The sequence below is a fragment of the Mustela nivalis genome, assembly GCF_964662115.1.
Source record: "Mustela nivalis genome assembly, chromosome: 17".
NCBI classification, from domain to species: domain Eukaryota; kingdom Metazoa; phylum Chordata; class Mammalia; order Carnivora; family Mustelidae; genus Mustela; species Mustela nivalis.
The window spans coordinates 39,574,794-39,597,511 of NC_139036.1; the positions used below are offsets into that span (position 1 = coordinate 39,574,794).

At 37.8% G+C, this 22,718-nt stretch overlaps 1 protein-coding gene across 2 annotated transcripts in view; it reads right to left on the minus strand.

Moving 5' to 3' along the window:
* Window positions 1-22,718, minus strand: part of NPEPPS (aminopeptidase puromycin sensitive) — an 84,066-nt gene that overhangs the window by 49,850 nt on the left and 11,498 nt on the right. The window contains exon 3 of one of the 2 annotated variants that reach the window (XM_082704735.1): window positions 20,320-20,440. The exons of the other annotated variant lie outside the window; for it this stretch is intronic. The gene's annotated coding sequence lies outside the window, so the exon portion shown is untranslated. The remainder of the gene's footprint in view (window positions 1-20,319; window positions 20,441-22,718) is intronic. 2 annotated transcript variants of the gene reach the window in all.

A 22,718-nucleotide genomic window follows, 5' to 3' on the forward strand; every position in this document is an offset into this window, starting at 1 on the left:
TTGAAGAACAATCCTCACTCCATATCCTCTTACTGTGGTTTTGAGTACTTATCACAATTTTACATATTTGTTACTGTCTGTCTTTCCAAATCAAATATATGTATCTGGAATGTTGATATTTGATTTTGTCCTCTACCTCCAATGGTTTCTGACATATCATGTTCAGTCAAATATTAGCAGAATGAATGAATCACTTCAAAAAGCACTACATTAAGTGATAGTGTCATGAAGATCATCAATACTAGCCATATGAGATATACTAACGAAACACCACCTTTACTAATGTTACATAAATGGGAACTTATGGCTAGGGATAAAATTCCCAGCTACAACACAGTACACAGATTAAAAAAGGGATCTATCTGATACTTTAGAAGATACTGTTCGCTGTGGAACTATTAGACTGTTCAAAGAGGAGCGCCTGGGTAGCACAGTTGGTTAGGTGTCTGCCTTCAACTCAGTTCATGATCCCAGGGTTCTAAGATCGAGCCCTGCATCAGGCTCTCTGTTCAGTGGGAAGTCTGTTTCTCCCTCTGCCCTCAACCCTAACACATGCACGAGCACATGGCCACTCTCTCTCTCTCAAATAAATAAATATAATCTTCAAAATATATACATGCATATATATATTTTAGGGAATCCCTGGGTAGCTCCATTGGTTAAGCATCTGCCTTGGGCTCAGGTCATGATCCCAGGGTCTTAGGATCAAGTCTCACAATCCCCTCCTTGATCAATAAGGAGCCTGCTCCTCCCTCTGACTCCCGCTCCCCCTGCTTGTGTGCTCCCTCCTTCACTCTCTGACAAGTAAATAAATATAATTTTTTAAAAATATATTTTTTAAATGAGAGAATAGGAGAGAATATATGATTATTTTAGCAGTGTGAGTCTCTGTTTTCACAGCTATAAAATTAAAATCATTTCCTACTTCTTAGTCATTTGAAGATTATACAACATTCTCATGAGGTGCCTGGGTGACTCAGTGAGTTAAGTATCTGCCTTCAGCTCAGGTCATGACCTCAGGGTCCTGAGATGGAGTCCCACATCAGGCTCTCTGCTCAGCGGGGAGCCTGCCCCCCGCCCCCTGCTTGCTGCCTCTCTGCCTGCTTGTAATCTCTCTCTCTCTGTCAAATAAATAAGTAAAATCTTTTATTATTTTAAATATAATTGGCATTTTTAACTCTATGGATATAAATACAAACATTAGGGCATACACATGTGTGCGTATGTTAGTAGTATACCCAACAAAAACAAAATTTGAATATAAAAAAGTATGTATAAATTTGTAACAAGAAAAATCTTATACTCAAAACTACTGCAAACAGATAAACTTTGATAATAAAAGTTTACTCATGATAATACAGACCTACAAATTTCATAACAAGATAGACCTGTAAATTGAGTTTTAAATGTCATTTTAAAAAATTAAGATATAATTTTCATTATAAGTAAAAAAACCCATGTCTTATGTATTCTATGCTATCATTTGTAAGCACACACACGAACACTATACCTATGTACATATATAAATATATACAAGTCTGTGAATGCATAGAACATCTGAGGAAGGATACATAAAAAACTGGTAACTTTACCTCCTTTATTGAGGGAAGAAAGAAGCCTCAATGTCACTGGTACCCTTTGAAATTTTTTTTTTTTTTAAGAGTTTATGTACTGATTTGACAGAGAGAGACACAGCCAGAGAGGGAACACAAGCAGGGGAAGTCGGGAGAGGGAGATGCAGGCCTCCCGTGGAGCAAGGAGCCCAATGTGAGGCTCGGTCCCAGGACCCTGGGATCAGGACCTGAGCTGAAGGCAGATGCTTAACAACTGAGGCACCCAGGCGCCCCACCCTTTGAACTTGACTTTATGTATATATTAACTATGAAAACTTTTTTTTTTTTAAGATTTTATTTATTGAGAAAGAGAGAATGAGAGAGAGTGAGTGACTATGAGAAGGGGGAGGGTCAGAGGGAGACTCAGACTCCCTGCTGAGCAGGGAGCCTGATGCGGGACTCCATCCTGAGACTCCAGGATCATGACCTGAGCCGAAGGCAGTCGCTTAACCAACTGAGCCACCCAGGCGCCCCAACTATGAAAACTTTTTAAATGTTAAAAAATCCTTTTTAAAGATAATTTCTTTTGAGATCTTGGTCAAATTGTTATAGCAAGCCTATTTATCAAATAAATCAAATGAATATGTATTCCAGCTCTGGGTTTTCCAAGTGTGGTTTATTGGCAAGGTTTACTGACATTCTTGGTTAGGTCTCTAGTGTGGGGCTCGATCCCAGGATCCCAGGATCACAACCTGAGCTGAAGGCAGATGCTTAACCGATTGAGCCACCCAGGTGCAATGCTTTTTATGTCTTAAAAGACCTTTATCTAGGGACACCTGGGTTGCTCACTTGGTTAAGTGTCTGCCTTCAGTTCAGTCATAATCCCAGGATTCTGGTATTGAGTCCGTATCGGGACTCAATTTATGAAACAAAAACAGAGACTCTGCTGTCAAAAGATTCATACTAAACAGTACAAAATGTATTCTTCAAACATAAAAGAGAATGATTCTAGAAGGACTGCTGGAATGAAGAACAACAAAAACTGCAAATATTTGGGTAAAGCTAAATAAACATTATACTATATAACAAATAATAACATCTTGTGACTTAAAAAAATAAATAAATAAAAATAGGGGTTCCTGAGTGGCTCAGTCCATTAAGCATCTGCCTTCAGCTCAGATCATGATCCTGGGGTCCTGGGATCGAGACCCACGTTGGCTCTTTGCTCAGCGGGAAGTCTACTTCTCCTTTTCCCTTTCCCTCTGCTCCTCACCCCATTCATGCCCCTCTCAAATAAATGAAATCTTGAAAAAATAAAAATAAATAAAATAAAATACGAAAATAACAATATATATGGAAGAAAATTAAACTATTACACAATGACAGCATGTAAATCCAATGGAGATACATGGAGATTACATGCTCCTAACATCTTTGTAGTATCCAGGAGAGTTGTAAAATAATCAATTGACACTAGATTTTCTGAAGTCAGAGATGGCTGTTGTAATTCTTAGGATATTGACATATTCCCAAAACAACAACAACAACAAAAATAGCTTAAAGCACTTTAATTAAGGGGCGCCTGGGTGGCTTAGTCAGATAAGCATCAGACTCATGATCTTAGGGTTGTGAGACTAAGCCTCACATCGGGCTCTGTGCTGGGTGTTGAGCCTGCTTAAGATTCTTTCTCTCTGGGCATCTGGGTGGCTTAGTGAGTTAGGCCTCTGCCTTCGACTCAGGTCATGATCTCAGGTCCTGGGATCGAGGCCCGCATTGGGCTCTCTGCTCAGCGGGAAGCCTGCTTCCCCCTTTATCTCTGCCTACCTCTCTGCCTACTTGTGATCTCTCTGTCAGGTGGATAAATAAAATCTTTAAGAAAAAAAAATATTCTCTCTCTCTCCCTCTGCCCCACCCTTCCTCTCCCTCTCTTAAAAAAAAAACAAACAAACAAACCCATAAACATAAAACAAAAAAACTTTATAATTAAAAGACTGAGAAAGCATGGGGCGCCTGGGTGGCTCAGTGGGTTAAAGCCTCTGCCTTCGGCTCAGGTCATGATCCCAGGGTCCTGGGATCGAGCCCCACATCAGGCTCTCTGCTCAGCAGGGAGCCTGCTTCCTCCTCTCTCTCTGCCTGCCTCTGCCTACTTGTGATCTCTGCCTGTCAAATAAATAAATAAAATCTTAAAAAAAAAAATAAATAAATAAAAGACTGAGAAAGCATATATAAAATACAGTAGATTTAAAGACAGGTAACAACATATATTAAATATAAATGGATCAGATGCTTTATTTAGAAGACTAAGATTTCCAGATTAGAACTAAAAGTAAAGAGAGTACAACGAGCTGTTTACATGAGCTATACCTACAACATAATAATTCAGAGAGGTTAAAGGTAAAGAATTTGAAAAAATGTGACATGCAAACACTAACCAATAACTCATAAAACAAGCAGGAAAAAAATCAGTAAAAATAAAGATTTAAACTGAATTAACAAACTTGATTTAGTAAGACATATGTATTACATATGTATACATTACATCCAACAATTATAAAATCACACTCTTTTCAAGCACACACAAGCATTTAAAAAATGACCATTATCTTAGGCCATAAAGCAAAAGCAAGTCTTAAATCCCAAATGACTGAAATCATATACAGGTATTTTTCATTTTATTATGCTTCACAGATGTGTTTTCTTTGCAAATTGAAGGTTTGTGGCAACCCTGTGTCAAACAAGTCTACAGGTGCCATTTTTCCCCAAAGGCATTTGCTCATTTCATGTTTCTGTATCACATTTTGATAATTCCCAAAGTATTTCTGAACTTCTTATCATTTTATTTGTTACAATGATCTCTGATGTTACCATGGTAATTGTTTTGGGGTACCATGAACTGTGCCCATATAAGACTACAAACTTTATAAATGTTGTATATGTTCTGAATGCAGATGTGATGTAAATAGCAAAAGAACTAGAAGAGGGTCCTGAAGATATGACTGAACTACTATAATCTCATGATGAAATGGGAACAGCTGAAGAGTTACTTTTTACGGATAAGCAAAGAAAGTGGTCTCTTGAGATAGAATCTATTCCTGGTGAAGACACCTTGAAAACTGTTGAAATAACAATAAAGATTTAGAATATTACATAGACTTCACTGATAAAGCAACAACAGGATTTGTGAGGACTGACTCCAATTCTGAAAGAAGTTCTATTCTGGGTAAAATGCTATCAAACAGTATCACAAGCTACAAAGAAAGTATTCATAAAAGGAGGAGTCAACTGATGCAGCAAACTTAATTGTTCTCTTATTTTAAGATAATACAACAGTCTGGATGCCTGGGTGGCTCAGTCTGGTTAAGTGTCCAACTCTTGATTTCAGCTCAGGTCATGATCTCAGGGTCATAAGATTAGGCCCCACATCAGACATCAGGCTCAGTGTGGCATTTGCTTGAGATTCTCTCTCCCTTTCTCCCTCTGCCCCTCCCCCAGCTCACATTCTCTCTCTTCCTCTAAATAAAATCAATAAAATCTTTAAACTAGAAAAGCTCCAGGTATATCTAAATATTCCCTGGATCAGAAATCAGAAAATAGGGGTGCCTGGGTGGTTCAGTGGGTTAAGCCTCTGTCTTTGGCTCAGGTCATGATCTCAGGGTCCTGGGATCAAGCCCCACATCGGGCTCTCTGCTCAGCAAGGGGCCTGCCCCCCCTTTCTCTCTGCCTGCCTCTCTGCCTGCTTGTGATCTTTCTCTCTCTCCCTCTGTCAAATAAATAAATAAAATCTTTAAAAAAGGGCGCCTGGGTGGCTCAGTGGGTTAAGCCGCTGCCTTCGGCTCAGGTCATGATCTCGGGGTCCTGGGATCGAGTCCCACATCGGGCTCTCCGTTCAGCAGGGAGCCTGCTTCCTCCTCTCTCTCTGCCTGCTTCTCTGCCTACTTGTGATCTCTCTCTGTCAAATAAATAAATAAAATCTTTAAAAAAAAATTAAAAAAAAATCTTTAAAAAAAAAATCAGATATTCTTAAAGATATTATATGTCAAAAAATGTGGAAGCATATCAGTAGTTGCCTGGAAATGGGGGAGAACAAGAAGAATGGATCCCAAAGGGGCATGAAAAAACATTGTGTGGGTGACGGTGTTCATTACACTCATATACTGTGTATTTGTGCAAAACCTTATAGAAACTTAACTATTTATCAGAATCTTTCATTATCATTCAAATCCAACTAAAGTGAAAGTGAAAGAATGCAAGTATATACAATTACAAAATTCATGTTTTTTAAAATCTCTGACTTGTACTAAAAAGGAATAAAAGGGTTGACTAACAGTATCATTTGTTCCTTCTAATGCAAGGATATATTCAATCTGATGTCAGTTTGAACTAACTGTGTTTACAAATTACTTATTTTAAAATGTATGCATTTTGTATAAAAAGCAGTTTCATAGATAAACTAAGAAATCCCAGTAAGATCAGGAATTAGAAATTTAAGATTTTAATCTTTAAAACTGCATCAAAAATAAGAGCACTGTTAAATTTTTAACATATCACATTATCTGTTATAGATAGGATTATCAAATATCCTTCCTAAAAATTTGCATCGTTTTACATGTCCAATCAAGAATATCAGACTGTGTTCTGTTTTCCATGAACCTTTTATTAATAGGGCTGAATAGCTTTTCATAAACTTACTGGCCTTTTGCTAACTCTACTCTCATTGGTGCACAAAAGATGTCCTTTGCACTACTGTTCACAGCAGTCAAATAAGGGAAGGATGATGTGTGTTAAGAAATGGCTTTAGAAGGGGTGCCTGGGTGGCTCGGTCATTAAGTGTCTGCCTTCAGCTCAGATCATGATTTCAGGATCCTGGGATCGAGCCCCGCACCAGGCTCCCTGCTCAGCAGACAGCCTGCTTCTCCCTTTCCTTCTGCTGCTCCCCCTGCTTGTGCCTTCTGTGTTTGTCTCTCTCTCTCTCTCTCTCATATCAAATAAATAAATAAAATCTTTTAAAAAAAATGGCTTTAGGGGAGTGCTTGGCTAACTCAATGGGAGAGTATGTAACCCTCTCCCACTCAGGGTCATGAGTTCGAGCCCCAGGTTTGAGGTAGAGATTACTAAAAAAATAAATAAACTTAAATGTCTGAAGGAAAGGAAGAAGGGAAGGAGGGAGGGCTTTAGGCATGCCTGGCTGGCCCAGTCAGGACAGCATGTGACTCTTGATCTTGGGGTCATGAGTTCAAGACCAACCCTGACCAGAGAGCCTACAAGAAAGAAAGAAAGAAAGAAAGAAAGAAAGAAAGAGGGAGGGAGGGAAGGAGGGAAAGAACGAAAAAAGAAAGGGAAAGGAAAGGAAAGAAAGAAATGGCTTTGTAAAATGACAGATATATACTAGGTCTTTATGAGAAAGATCGAAGTATACGGTCTAAAAAAGTGAAAACCACATTAGGTTAAAGGAGCAAGTTGCAAAACATTTTATATCACAAACTCACTTCTGTGATTAAAAGCAAAAATTTGCATGTATGAGAGAATTCATATCCGATTATTAACAGTGGCTACTTCTGGGGCTGGAGGGGTAGGTGGTACAGTGAAGGCGGGGGAAAAGAGGACTTCTTATCTTATATTCTATACTGCTTGATTTTATGACAACAAACATGTATTTCTTTTGTAATTAAAAAAATAAGCAAAACAATATATTAAATACCATGCAATGAAGATAACCTGTAACTGTTTTATAATTCTTCACATTTTAAAAAGAATTCCTGGGGCGCCTGGGTGGCTCAGTGGGTTAAGCCGTTGCCTTCGGCTCAGGTCATGATCTCAGGGTCCTGGGATCGAGTCCTGCATCAGGCTCTCTGCTCAGCAGGGAGCCTGCTTCCCTCTTTTTCTCTCTGCCTGCCTCTCTGTCTACTTGTGATTTCTCTCTGTCAAATAAATAAATAAAATCTTAAAAAAAAAAAAAGAATTCCTATAAAATGTTTACAAAAGTATTTTAAGCTTTAATAACACTCTTCAGATCATTAAACCATCATCTTAATACCTGCTAATGATAATGTGTATCCGGTTTAAGGCCAGTAACTGTCATACCTACAAACAGTTGAATGAAATAACATTTTCTACTACAGATCTCATAATGAATTATGTTTCACCTTTTTTTTTTTTTAATAAAATAAGCTCTATGCCCAATGTGGTACTTGAACTCACAACCCCAAGATCAAGAGTTGCATACTCACTCAATGGACTGAGCTAGCCAGGCCCCAATTACGTTTCACACTTTTTTTTTTTTTTTGAAGATTTTGCTTATTTATTTGACTGAGAGATATCACAATTGAGCAGAGAGGCAGGCAGAGAGAGAGGGAAGCACTGTTGAGCAGAGAGCCCAATGCGGGGGCTCGATCCCAGGTCCCTGAGATCCTGAGCTGAGCCAAAGGCAGAGGCTTAACCCACTGCGCCACCCAGGCACCCCGTACGTTTCACTTTTTTTTTAAGATTTTATTTATTTATTTGTCAGAGAGAGAGGAGCGAGAGCAAGCACAGACAGACAGAGTGGCAGGCAGAGGCAGAGGGAGAAGCAGGCTCCCTGCCAAGCAAGGAGCCTCCTGTGAGACTCGATCCCAGGACGCTGGGATCATGACCTGAGCTGAAGGCAGCTGTTCAACCAACTGAGCCACCCAGGTGTCCCTGTTTCACATTTTTAAATGATGCATCCAGACTTCTGCTTCTGGCTATGACAACTTAGGTGGTATCAGAACAATTATAAAAACCAGATAAAAAAAAATTTTAAGTGTTTGAATGGGAATCACAAAAAGATCAGCTCTATGTTCATGGGTTCCTTATTCCCTTGCTGCATTTTCTGACTTCAAAGCAGAACATAGAGGCTAAGGAAGAAATAAGAATCGTAAAGCTTGCAATCGTCTCGCGGGGCTGATGACACAAAAATTGGAATTCAGGCCACCAAAGCTGCCAGGATTCAAATGGCCAATATCCCAAAGAAACTGAATGACAGATAAAGTCTAACATTCTTCATTCAAGACATTTTCTGACTTTTCCTTCAAGACATTTGCTGACACCTAGATTTTAGCAGTTTTATGATGGGAGGGAACTAAATACTGGATTTCAGGGCCCAGAAGGGAAGGGATAACCTTAGTAAATACCCTTGACCAAACTAGAAACCAGGAATAAGAACAGCTTGGAAAAAACAAACAGATTCAACCGGATCAAGACAATCTCACTTAATGAAAGAATGAAAGCTTTTTCTTTCAGATCAGGAATAAAACAGGATGCCTGCTTTTGCCATTTCTAATCACATAGTACTAGAGGTTCTAGTCAGAGTAATTAGGCAAGAAAGAGAAATAAAAAGCATTCAGACTGCAAAGGAAAAGTAAGTTTCTCTATTCACAGACAAAATACAAAAATCTTATATGCAGGAAAATCTCAAGGTTCCCCCGGCCAAATTGTTAGAATAAATGAATTCAGCAAAGTTGTAGAATACAAAACCAATGTACAGAAATCAGTTGCGTTTCTACACACTAACAATGAACAACTTCAAAAGGAAATTAACAAAACCATTCCATTTTCAGTAACATCAAAAATAATATAACATACTCAGGAACAAATTTAACCATGGAAGTGAAAGACTTGTACACTAAAAACTAAAAAATGTTGTTGAAAGAAGTTAAAGAAGATAGAAACAAACAACAAATAGAAAGACATGCTTTGTTTATGGGTTAGAAGTCAGTATTAAGAGGTTCATAACATCCATGGGGCAGGACAGCCCAGCTGGCTCATTCGGCAGAACATGCAACTCTTGACCTCGGAGTTCTGGGTTTGAGCCCCATGTTGGGTGCAGAGATTACTTAAAAAATGTTTTAAAACTTAGGGCTCCTGGGTGGATCCGTCAGTCTGCATCCTAATCTTGGTTTCAGCTCAGGTCATGATCTCATGGGTTATGAGACTGAGCCCTGAGTCAGGCTCCATGCCCTGCAAGGAGTCTGCTTGACAGTCTCTCCCTCTGCCCCTCACCCCACTCATGCTCGCTTATCGCTCTCTCTCTTTTTCTCTCAAATAAATAAATAAATAAATAAAATCTTTAAAAATTTTTAAAAACTTTTAAAAAAGTTCATAATATCCAATGCAATCTATAGATTCGGTACAATCCCACTCAAAAGCCCAACAATGTTGTTTGCAGAAATTTAAAAGTCCACCAAAAGTTCATATAGAATCTCAGAAGTCCCTTTAGAGCCAAAACAATCTTTTTTTTTTTTTTTTAAAGATTGTTTTCATTTATTTGATAGAGAGCACAAGTAGGGGGAGCTGCAGCAGCAGCAGGAGGACCCCACCAAGCAGGGACCCGATGAGGAGCCCGATCCCAGGTCCCCAGCATTACGACCTGAGCCAAAGGCAGACACTTATCAACTGAGCCACCCACGTACCCCCAGAGCCAAAATAATCTTGAGAAAAGAACAAAGCTTCACATTTCCTGATTACAAAGGTAAAATAATAAAAAAAAAAAAGTGTGGTACTGGTAATATATCCAGAATATATTAAGAACTCCTATACTCAATAATAAAAAAGCAAAACACCCAATTAAAATATGGGTAATGGGGTGCTTCAGTAGCTCAGTCAGTTAAGCATCTGACTCTTCATTTCAGCCAGGTCATGATTTCAGGGTCCTGGAATCAAGCCCCATATTGAGCTCCATGCTCAGCAGAATTCTGTTTCTCTCCCCTCTCTCTCTCCTTCCTTCCCACTGCATACATGCACATACTTCCTCTCTCTAAAATAAATAAATAAATAAAATCCTTTTTTTTTTTTTTAAGATTTTATTTATTTATTTGTCAGACAGAGATCACATGTAGGCAGAGAGGCAGGCAGAGAAGAGAGAAAGGAGGAAGCAGGCTCCCTGCTGAGCAAAGATTCCCGACGTGGGGCTTGATCCCAGGACCCCAGGATCATGACCCGAGCCAAAAAGGCCAAGCTCTGCTTTAACCCACTGAGGCACCCAGGCACCCCAATAAATAAATCTTTTTTAAAAATGGACAAAGGACTTAGACATTTTTTCTAAGATATATAAATGGCCAATAAGCTCATGGAAAAATCACTAATCATTAGGGAAATACAGATCCAAGCCATGATAAGACACCACTTCATCCCTATTAGGATGGATACTAACAATAAAAGAAAAGAACAAGATATAACAGATGTGGAGAAACTGCTACCCTTCTGTACAATTGATGGGAATGTAAAAAGGTGCAGCTGCCACAAATAAAAAGTATGTTGATTCTTCAAAAAATTAAAAATAAAATTAACCATATGATCCAGCCATTCCATTTTGGGTATATATTCAAATGAAGTGCAATAGTTCCAAGGAGATATTAGAACACCCATGTTGACAGCAGCATTACTCACAACACTTAAAAGGTGGAAACAACCGGGAAAGCCTGGGTAGTACAGCCGGTTAAGTGTCCAGCTCTTGGTTTCGGTTCAGTTGTGATCTCAGGGTAATGGGACTGAGCCCTGTTTTGGGCTCCGTGCTCAGCAGGGTCTGCTTGAGATTCTCTCTCTCTCTCTCCCTCAGCCTCTGCCTATTCATAGTGCATGCTCTCTCTAAAATAAGTAACTGTATCTTAAAAAAAAAAAAAGTTTTACTGACATACAAATGGATAAACAAAATGTGGTGTATATATATACAATGGAATATTATCCAGCCTTAAAAGAGAAATTCTGAAACAAGCCACAACATTGATGATCTTGAACATTATGCTAAATGAAACAAGTCAATTATAAAATAGCAAATATTGTATGATTCCACTTAAATGAGATATCTAGAATAGCCAAATTCATAGAAACAAAAAGGAATATAATGATGTAGAATGATGATTGCCAGGGGCAGAGGGATGGGAAGAATTAGTTATTTTAATGGATACAGAGTTCGGTTTTCTAAGATGAAGAGTTCTACAGATGGGCGGTAGTCATAGTAGCTCAATAATGTGAATATGTACCAATGAACCATACAATTATAAATGGTTATGATGGTAAATTACATGTTACCATCTTACATTATAAGCATTTTACCACAATTAAAAGAAAAATTGATCTGGCTGTATTCTGTCTGTCTTCTCCCCCTAAGGAAACAGAGAATTAAATTTTTCTCTAGAATAAACTAAAATTAAGTAGAAACTCCTACAATCTGAGACAAATTAAGAAAGATCTGAGTAAGTAGAAAAATATATATTCTTTATGAATGAGAAAGTTCAATTTGCTCTCCCCAATGGAGTCAGTGCAATACCTATAACAATACCAGCAGGTTTTATTGTAGGACTTGACAAGTTGATCCTAAAATTCATATGAAAATTAAACAGACCCAGAATAGGCAAAATCATTTTTTAAAAAGAACAAAGATAGAGGACTTATATTACCTAATTTCAAGACTTAAACAGAACAGAACAAAGAGTACAGAAGTTCAATAGGGAGAGTTATCTTTTTATTTTTTATTTCTTTAAAAGATTTTATTTATTTATTTGACAGAGACACAGCAAGAGAGGGAATACAAGCTCTTTCTGTGACAAATAAATGTCTCAGAGACAAATATTTGTCTCTCTCTGACAAACAAATAAAATCTTTGAAAAAATATATGACAATAAAAGAAAAATTCAATCAATAGAATTCATCAAAGTGGTTGGCTGGCTCAGTCAATAGAACATGTAACATTTGATCTCAGGGTTGTGCCCCACATTCAGAGTAGAGTTAGCATACATACAGACAGACATGCATAAATTGGAATTCACTGAAATTGAAAACTTATATTCATCAAAAAAAAAAAAAAAAACCAACCCTAACAACAATGAAAAGGCAAGCGACAACACTGGGTGAGAGTATTTGCAAAACTATTTGACCAACAAACGCTTGTATCTGGAACATATATAGAACTCTTAAAATGCACTAAGAAGACAAACAAACCCCTAGAGAAATGGCAAAGGTTCTGAATAGACAGTTGACCAAAGAAGAGATAAGGATGGTAAGTAAATATGGACATGAAAAGATGTTTGACATCATTAGCTATTAGGGAAATGTAAATTAAAACGATAATAAGATACCACTAGATAATCACTTGAATAGTTAAAATTTAAAAGTGTTAGCATTTAAAAATAACAAGGATATGGAGCAACTGGAACTCTCAAACACAGTTAATGAGAACATAAAATGGTACAACCACTTTAGAAAACTGGTAGTTTCTTTAAAAATTCTCCATTTACCATATGATGCAGCCATTGTATTCCCAATTATCTACCCAAAGAAATGAAAGCATATGCCCACAAAAAGGGCACAGATTGCTTGTATATTTTTAAAACACAATCTTTTATATTGGAAATAAAAATAAAATTGCCAGAATTTCTGGTCTTGCATATAATAAGTTCAGAAGTTGCCACTCCATCCTAACAACAAGTAAAAAGCTAAACAAACTAAAAAATCAACAACTCTCCATAAATCTGTCAGAGACGTGAGGTACCCTGGGTAGCTCAGTCAGTTAAGCATCTGCCTGCGGCTCGGGTCATGATCTCAGGGTCCTGGGATAGAGTCCCCATATCAGGCTCCCTGCTCGAGGGGAGCCTCCTCGTCCCTCTGCCTGCCGCTCCCCCTGCTTGTGTGCATGTGCATGTACTCTCTTTCTGTTAAATAAATAAAATCTTTTAAGAAATAAATAAAAATTCCAGGAGAACCGGTCATGGGGGGACTCCCCTGACAGTCTTGTGAGTTTTACCTCTGAGAGTTACCAGGTCCTAACAGTGAATGAATATCAGAGAAAAATCCCCTCATGCTTCTGGCAGGAGGAAAGAAAAAGGAGTATTCTGAAATACGATAGGGCGTTCTGTTCTCAACAAAACCTGCCTTCAAGAAAAACTATTTTACCAGAGCTTAACCTGCTGGGTTTTGTCAGAGCCTAACCTTCTTGGGGAAAGGGAAAGAACAAACTCCAGCGCCACCAGCCATCCTGTCCCACCATTGGGGGAGAAAACCTGAAAGTACTGGTGAAGTTCACAGACCAGAGACACCAAAAGATTGAGACCTAGTAAGAGATTCATACATACTCCCCTTACCCCTTCACCTCACCACAGCATTATTAAAGGCCTATTTTACTGTCATTCCTTTTATCCAGCACATCATGTCTGCTTCTCAAAAAATACCGGAAAGCATACTAAAAGGCAGAAAATGCAATTTGGAGACACTAAAAAAGCATCAAAACCCGAGTCAGTTATGGAGGGAATGTTGTAAATCTCAGACTAGATTTTTAAAACTATGTTTAATATGCTAAGATCTTTAATGAGAAAATAGACACATCAAGAAGAGATTGATAATGCAAGTAGAGAGAGATTCTAAAAAAGAATTAAAAAATAAAGACAAATTAAAAGCATAGTAACAGAAATGTAGAATGCCTTTCATGCACTGATTGTTAGACCGTTCAAGGATGTAGAAACAATCTCTGAGCTTACAGACATGAAAAAAGAAACCTCCAAAACTGGGAAAAAAAAAAAAAAAAGACTTGGGGGGTGGGAGGGACCAGAACAAAATATCCAAGAATTGTGGGAAAACTACAAGAAGTATAACATATACACAATGGAATGACCAGAAGGACAAGAAAAAGAAAGGAACAGAAGCAATATTTGGAGCAATGACGGCTAAGAATGCCCCCAAATTAACATCAGACACCAAACCACAGATCCAGGAAGCTCAGAGAAAACCAAGCAGGATAAATGCCAAAAACTCCAAACGTAAGCATACCATATTCGAACTTTGGAAAAATCAAACATAAAGAAAAAGTCTTGAAAGAAGCCAGAGGGATGGGGCGCCTGGGTTGCTCAGTGGTTTGGGCTGCTGCCTTCGGCTCGGGTCATGATCTCAGGGTCCTGGGATCGAGCCCCACATCGGGCTCCCTGCTCCGCAGGAAGCCTGCTTCCCTCTCTCTCTCTCTCTCTCTGCCTGCCTCTCTGCCTACTTGTGATCTCTGTCTGTCAAATAAATAAATAAAATCTTAAAAAAAAAAAAAAAAAGAAAGAAAGAAGCCAGAGGGAAAAAACACTTTATTGAAGAGCAAGATAAGAATTAAATTCAAGGGATGCCTAGGTGGCTCAGTTGGTTAAGCCGCTGCCTTCAGCTCAGGTCATGATCCCAGGGTCCTGGGATCAAGTCCCACATCAGGCTCCTTGCTAGGCAGGGAGCCTGCTTCTCTCGCTGCCTCTGCCTGCCACTTTGTCTGCTTGTATGTACTCTCTCTCTCTGACAAATTAAAAAAAAAAAAAAAAATCTTAAAAAAAAAAAAGAATTAAATTCAACTTCTCAGGAGCCACACAAGCAAGAAGATAATGGAATGAAATATTTATTTATTTATTTATTTATTTATTAAGATTTTATTTATTTATTTGACAGACAGAGATCACAAGTAGGTAGAGAGGCAGGCAGAGAGAGAGAGAGGAGGAAGCAGGCTCCCTGCTGAGCAGAGAGCCCGATGCGGGACTTGATCCCAGGACCCTGAGATCATGACCTGAGCCGAAGGCAGAGGCTTAACCCTCTGAGCCACCCAGGCGCCCCATTTATTTATTTATTTAAAAAAAAAAAAAGATTTTATTTATTTCAGAGAGAGAGATCACAAGTAGGCAGAGAGGCAGGCAAAGAGAGACGAAGAAGCAGACTCCCTGCTGAGCAGAGCCCCTGATGCGGGGCTTGATCCCAGGACCCTGAGATCATGACCTGAGCCGAAGGCAGAGGCTTTAACCCACTGAGCCACCCAGGCGCCCCTGGAATGAAATATTTAAAGGGCTGAGAAAAAAAAACTAACTAGAATTCTGTATTCTTCAAACTGATCTTTCAAAAGTGAAAGAGAATGTTCCTCTCAATCTTGCTGTGAACCAAAACTGCTCTGAAAAAATTAAGTCTTCAAAAAAAAAAAATGGGGAGAGGAGCACGTGGTTGACTCAGTTGTTAAGCGTCCAATTCTCAGCTCGGCTCTGGTCATGATCTCAGGGTCGTAAGACATAGCCCCACGTGGGGCTCCATGCTCAATGTGTAATCTGTTTAAGATTTTTTCCCCTCCCTCCCACTCTGCTCTTCTGCCTGCTCATGTTCTCTCCCTCAGATAGATAGATAAATAAATAAATAAAATACATTTTTTTAAAAAGTGGGGAGAAATAGATTTTTGTCAGACAAACAAAAATTGGGGGAATTTGTTTCAAGTACATATGCTTTTACAAGATATGTTAAAAGAAGTTCTTTAGAGAAAAGGAAAATGACACAGATTAGAAACTTAGATCTATATAAAGAGAGAGCATCAGAGAATGAATAAAAGAAGGTAAAATAAAAATGTTTATGATTGTTATTTTTAATTGATCTAAAAGATAACTGTTCAAAGTATTAATAGTAACAATATTTGATTATGTTGGCTTCTGTATATGTTCATGCATAAGTGAAATGAATGACAGCAATGAAACAAGGGATGGTAGGAAGAAACTGGTCATATTTTGTTATTATAAGGTACTTGGTACTACTTGTGAAGCATTATGGTATTATCTGAAAGTGACTGGATTAATTATAAATATATATTGCAAACTCTAGGGCAACCACTATAAAAAACTTTTCAGATTAAAAGTAAAGTGACAGTAAAAGATATACTAACACTAATCAAAACAAAGTGGGAGTAGCTGCATTAATTTCAGACAGAGCAGACTTTAAAGCAAGAGAACTTAAAAGGAACGTTACATAATGAGAAGGGGGGCAATACTCCAGCAAGACGTAAAAATTCTTAATGTGGATGCATCTAATAATAAAGCATCAAAATACATGAGGCAAAAACTGACAGAATGGCAAGGAGGAACAGATGAATCTACTATTAGAGCTGGAGACTTTAACAGCCTTCTATCAGAAATAAACAGTGTCAGCAGCAGAAATCTGTAAGGATATATTTGAACTCAAAAGCACCACCAACCAATTGGGTATCTGTTGACGATTTCATCAAACAACAGCTTGTGTTACACATTTTACTCAAGCTCATTTGGACCATTCACCAAGACAGACCATATTCTTGGTCATAGATACACTTGAACTAATTAAAAAAAAAAAAAAGAAAGAAAGAAAGAAAGAAATCATAAAATGTCTGTTCTTTGACCACAAAGGAATTAAATTAGAAATCAGTAACAGGGGGCGCCTGGGTGGCTCAGTGGGTTAAGCCGCTGCCTTCGGCTCGGGTCATGATCTCGGGGTCCTGGGATCGAGTCCCGCATCGGGCTCTCTGCTTGGCAGGGAGCCTGCTTCCTCCTCTCTCTCTCTCTGCCTGCCTCTCCATCTACTTGTGATTTCTCTGTCAAATAAATAAATAAAATCTTAAAAAAAAAAAAAAAAAGAAATCAGTAACAGAACTATAGCTGGAAAAATCCTCAAACAATTAGAAATTAAATAATTATAATACTTTTTTTTAAATAATTTTATTTCTTTATTTGACAGAGATCACAAGTAGGCAGAGAGAGAGAGGAAGGGAAGCAGGCTCCCTGCTGAGCGGAGATCCCTGCTGATGGAGCCCAATGTGGGGCTCAATCCCAGGACCCCGGGACCATAACCCAAGCAGAAGGCAGAGGCTTTAACCCACTGAGCCACCCAGGTGCCCCTATAATACTTCTAAATAACACATAGGTCAAAGAAGAACCCTCAAGAGAAATCTTTAAATTGAAGCAGAAAGAATACTTCCTAACTCATTTTATGAAGCTGCATTACCCTACTATCAAAACAAAAGACACATAAGAAAACTATAGACCAGTGTCTCTTAGGAACATAAATACAAAAATCCTCAACAAAATATTAGCAAATTGAATCCAACAATATATAATAAGAATTATATGCCATGACCAAGTGGGATTTATCCTATTATGCAAGGCAGTTTCAACACACAAAAATCAATCAATGTCCTTCATCACATCAACAGTCTAAAGAAGAAATATTACACAACTATCAGAAGATGCAGAAAAAGCATCTAACAAAATCCAATACCCATTCATGATAAAATTTCTCAGCAAAGTAGGAATAAAGATGAATTTCTTCAACTTGTGATAGAACATCTACAAAAACCCTACAACTAACATCATATTTCATGGTGACAAAGTTCAAGCTTTCCAGCTAAGATGAGGAACAAAGCAAAGATGTCTTACCACTGCTTTTCAACATTGTACTGAAAAGTCCTAGCTAATGTAGTAAGACAAGAAAAGGAAATAAAAGGTATACATATTGGGATAGTAGAAATAAAACTGTCCTTGTTCACAGATGATGTGGTCATGTAGAAAATTCAAAGGAATCAGCAAAAAAACTCCTGGAACTAATGAGCAATTATAATAAGGTTGCAGAATATAAGATTAATATATATGTCAATCACTTTTCTATATACCAGCAATGAATAAGTGGCATTTGAAATTGAAAACACTTTATCATTTACATTATCATATTCAAAAACAAAATACTTAGGTATAAATCTAACAAAATATATGTAAGATCCAGGAGAAAAACTACTAAATTCTCATAATAGATATTAAAGAACTAAATAAATGGAGAGATAATCCATGTTCATGGGTAAGATTCCATATTGTCAAGACATCAGTTCCTCCCAACTTGATCTGTATATTCAATCCCAATCCCAATAAAAATCCCAGAAAGTTATTTCATGGATACCAAAAAACTGATTCTAAACTTTATATGCAGGGGTGTCTGGGTGGCTCAGTCATTAAGTGTCTGCCTTCAACTCAGGTCCTGATCCCAGGGTCCTGGCATCCAGCTCTGCATCAGGCTCACTGCTCAGTGGGGAGCCTGCTTCCCTCTCTTCCACTCTCCCTGCTTGTGTTCCCTCTCTTGCTGAATCTCTCTGTCAAATAAATAAATAAAATCTTTTAAAAAAACAAACAAAACAAAACCCACAGCATGTATAACACCAAGAGTGAACCCTAATGTAAACTACTGACTTTGTTAATGAGGTGCCAAGGTAAGTTTCACTGACTTTAACAATTGTACCACTTTGGTTCAAGATGTTGATAATGAGGAAGAGAAGGGTGGGTGGGACAAGGAATACGGAGGAAATCTCTGTACTTTTTACTCCAAAGTGCTCTGAAAAATAAAGTTTATTAGTAGGAAAAATAGAATCAGCATTTTTTTAAAAAAGAGTTTTATTTATTTGACAGAGAGAGGGAGAGAGTGTGTGTGCACACAAGCAGGGGGAGCAGGCAGAGGGGGAAGCAGGCTCCTGCTGAGCAAGGAACCTGACATGGGGCTCAATCCCAATATCCTGGGATTATAACCTGAGCTGAAGGCAGACACTTAACCGACTGAACCACCCAGGTGACCCTAAAATCACCATTTAATTCAGAAAACAGGATGCCCTGAAAGTTACCAAAGACCTGGGAAAACATCTGGTTCCTCAATATAGCCCAGAGTAGTGGTTAGCTTATGCATTAACACAAAGAACAATAGCACATAATAGACTTTATGTTTGAAATCCCCAAAACTCAATATACTCAGGACTTGTAAATAAAGCAGAGGCAAAATAAAAACAAGAGCTCAGAAATAAGGCCACTGTAGTGCCCAAAAAACTTTAAAAGCTTCCTGAAAAGAGGTATTCTGATTTTTTGAAAGGATATACCACTGGAACATGTACAGCAAACTAAAATAACCTGCTAAATATATTAAATAGTAATATAGCATATTATACCCCAGTTTCAATTAAGAATCTAGAAGACTCTCAAAAGGCTTTTTGCTCTTTTTAACGAGACAGCTATGCTCAAGTCTTATCTTCATGTCCAAGTGATAAAGAATATGCGTAACACACAGTTCCCTGGTAGGTTGCAAATTCAACAAATGTCACTATAGCCCCCAAAAATGTTGTTGGCCTGAAAAGTTCTTTAAAATTTGAATACATTTAAATATTCTTTAATACTTTCTTTGGTCTGGCCTCTGTCCCAACATTCTAGCTTTGCTACATCCAGTCCAATTCACTCATGTTTGTTATTTACTTAATCCCAACCATAACTTTGGTTTGAGGCCTCCTACCCTATATTGTTATTTGTATTACTAAACTTATACTTTGATTCTTTCATTTAAAATCTTACGAAGTTCTGCATCATATTCCAATACATTTGTATTAGAAATGAGTATTTCCCCTTCTCTTTCAATTTTCCACATTTCAGAGCTAGCACTTAATTAGTCATGCATGTATTTTCAGAATGATGACAAAAACAACTCTTGCAAAGAGATGGTGGTTTAATGCTATTCCTAATCTACATTTAACTGCATGACGACGGAATATATATCACTGATGGGCTTATAAAGGCCTACTGAAGCTCATGATAAAGGCCTCTGATTGAGTGTGAGGAACGATTCCTTTTTCTCAAGTTAATAGTTTTGCTCAAAATTGTTACCATTTGGCAGTATTTCTGACTAGCTGCTTCATCCTCTCATTAAACACATACATGCACTCATCTGCACACTGAAAAATGTACCTCTGCTTCAAGAAGAAACGTGTTAAGATTTACATGCCTTGCATGGATAAGGCAGGGTGATGCTAGTGGATCTGAGGCTAGAATCAGAACTTTGAATGGAACAGGGAAAATTTCTTCCTTACATAGCTAATGCTACAAACATACCTGAGAGAGTATACTAAGGGAAAAGTTAATACAAAACTTTCAAATGATCAATGTCCGTGTGGTTATGCCCAAGCCATCTATTAATGATAAATTAAAAGTCTCGTTACCTGTCAGGACCTGAGTTCAGGCACTCCTGCGGAAGCTGGTGACAATACTAACCCCTGCACTCACTGTGTAGGGAGGTGCACTCCTTGCACTGGGGCTTAAGTGCTAGTGATTTCACCAACCCTTGAAGTGCAGAACAGTAAAAAAACAGTTTTCAGCCGTTTTTCTTACTGAGTTCTCATTTTTTAAATATTACAAAGATCTCAATTAGGTTTTAAAATAAGTTATTTTTGTTGAAAAGGCAGTGCCTTAGTTTAAAGAGACACACGCCAATAGGTCTTTCTGGGTCACTGCACAAACCACAAAACAGCTTCTTTTTCATCAATTAAAAATTTATACAAAGAAGCAACAACTTCATGACTTCGAACGACTTTCTGATTTTACCATAAAGTACCAAGATTTAGTGGCTATACATATGTAACTCGGTCTTATAGGAGGCAATCATAAATATTAATAGGTACTGTACTAAAGGAGATCAGCCAAGTTAAAAAATGGTAGCTTTCCTATTGACTCAGTTATTCCCCTGTCAAACCATACCACCCTGGAAGGAGCTGGCAATCAAATTTGCAACTACTAATTTCTAAAGAACAGCATGTTGTACTCTTCCATACAGTAAAAATCAAGAAATGCTACTATGCCCAAGGATAAAATTACACTGTGTGTGTATCTGGAAGGCCAAAACTGTTTGACTGAAATCTTAAAATGCCACATTAATACAATTTCCCATTCTCTTATACTCTCAAATTAGATGAGCTTACACATGACTCTAGGTTTTTCCCATTGCTGTAGGAGAAATGAGTTGAAAAATACCCCTTAGCTAGTTTTGAAGAAAATACTTTATGTACCTAAAAAAGAGTAATGTTTTATCTGAATCTCTCTCCAAATCCCCTTCACTTCTACAAGCTTTCATTTCTCTTCTGACCCTCTTAGAACACAAACACTGCTATTCTAACTATTAGGAGCTTGGCACCATTCAGTTATGCATACTCAAAGCATTTGAGTTCTCTGAATTCTTTCCTGACATTTTAGTAGAGGAAGATAAAAACAAAATTTATAAAAACAAAAAAAAATTTAGTAGAGGAAGATAAAAACCTGAGCTGAAACCATGCCAACTGGAGGGTGCGAGTATATTTTACAATCTCTTCCTATCTATAGTGGCACCATTTTAAAACTACATCAAATTTAAATGTTCTCTACCTACAACAGAGCAAGCTTGCCTTGATATGCTTGGCTAAAATGCTTACATTTTTCTTTTCTTCACAGATAAAGAAACTAAATAACCCCTCTCTCATTTACCCAAACAATTTTTTAATGTTGGCACTCATCCAAAGTCCATTTGAAGGATGTGTTCCTCTAGCTTAAAATCACAGCAATTTGATCTCATTTACAAACAACTGAACAATAAATACTTTTTGGCAATACTCTGCTCAACTGCTACTTTTGGGGGGGTCATTCTATGGACAAGATAATTTAAGAAAAATTCATGAAATAAAATAAATTCATGAAAAAAGTATTTATTTTTCCTTATATGCTTCTTTTCAGTGTAAAGGAGAGGGTTAAGAGAAATACAAAATGTTAACTAAACGGCTAAATTTCTAACTTATTTGATATCAAATGAAAAGATTTTCTTTTCTTTTCTTTCTTTCTTTTTTTTTTTTAAAGTAAGCTCTACGTGCTAAGTGGGGCTTGAACTCACAACCCTGAGATCAAGAGCTGCATGCTCTACTAGCTGAGCCAGCCAGGCACCCTGATAGCAAAAAAAAAATTTCTAACAGGAAGTCTCATAGTAATGAAGACTAACCAAAAGATCATTCTGTCAAAAGCAAAAAGCACTTCAGTTCCAGTATTAATACACTTGTGACTTCATGCCAAATATGACAATTTTTTAAAATGGAGCTTATGTGGGAATAAGATTTCAGGCCAAAACAGACTACTCAATTTAATCCCTTGTTACAATTACAAGGTCTAAAATAGTTCTCATTTTAAAGATGCTAAGTGAGTTCCCAGGCATTCTATATATTTCCTTTTAACATATTCTTACTCTGTAACTAACTTGGTCATCTAGCTTCTAAGCTCCACATTCCATCCCGCAGGACAAATATTTTTCTCTCAATTGTGAATAAGATTCATTATTGCAATTTTAATCTACTGTTCAAGAGGGAAATAAAAAATCTTTAAGAAAACCAAATATGAACTAAGCCACCTTAATAAACCAATCTTTCATGTTCAAAGCACTTATTTTAAAAATATCGCTTCAGTTTTGGGTGCCTTGGTGGTGTGGTCAATTGGGCGAGTGACTCTTGGTTTCAGCTCAGGTTGTAACCTCGGGGTCATGGAATTAAGCCCTGCGTCGGGCCCCACAGTCAGTGCAGTGTCTACTTGGGATTCTCTCTGCCCCTCC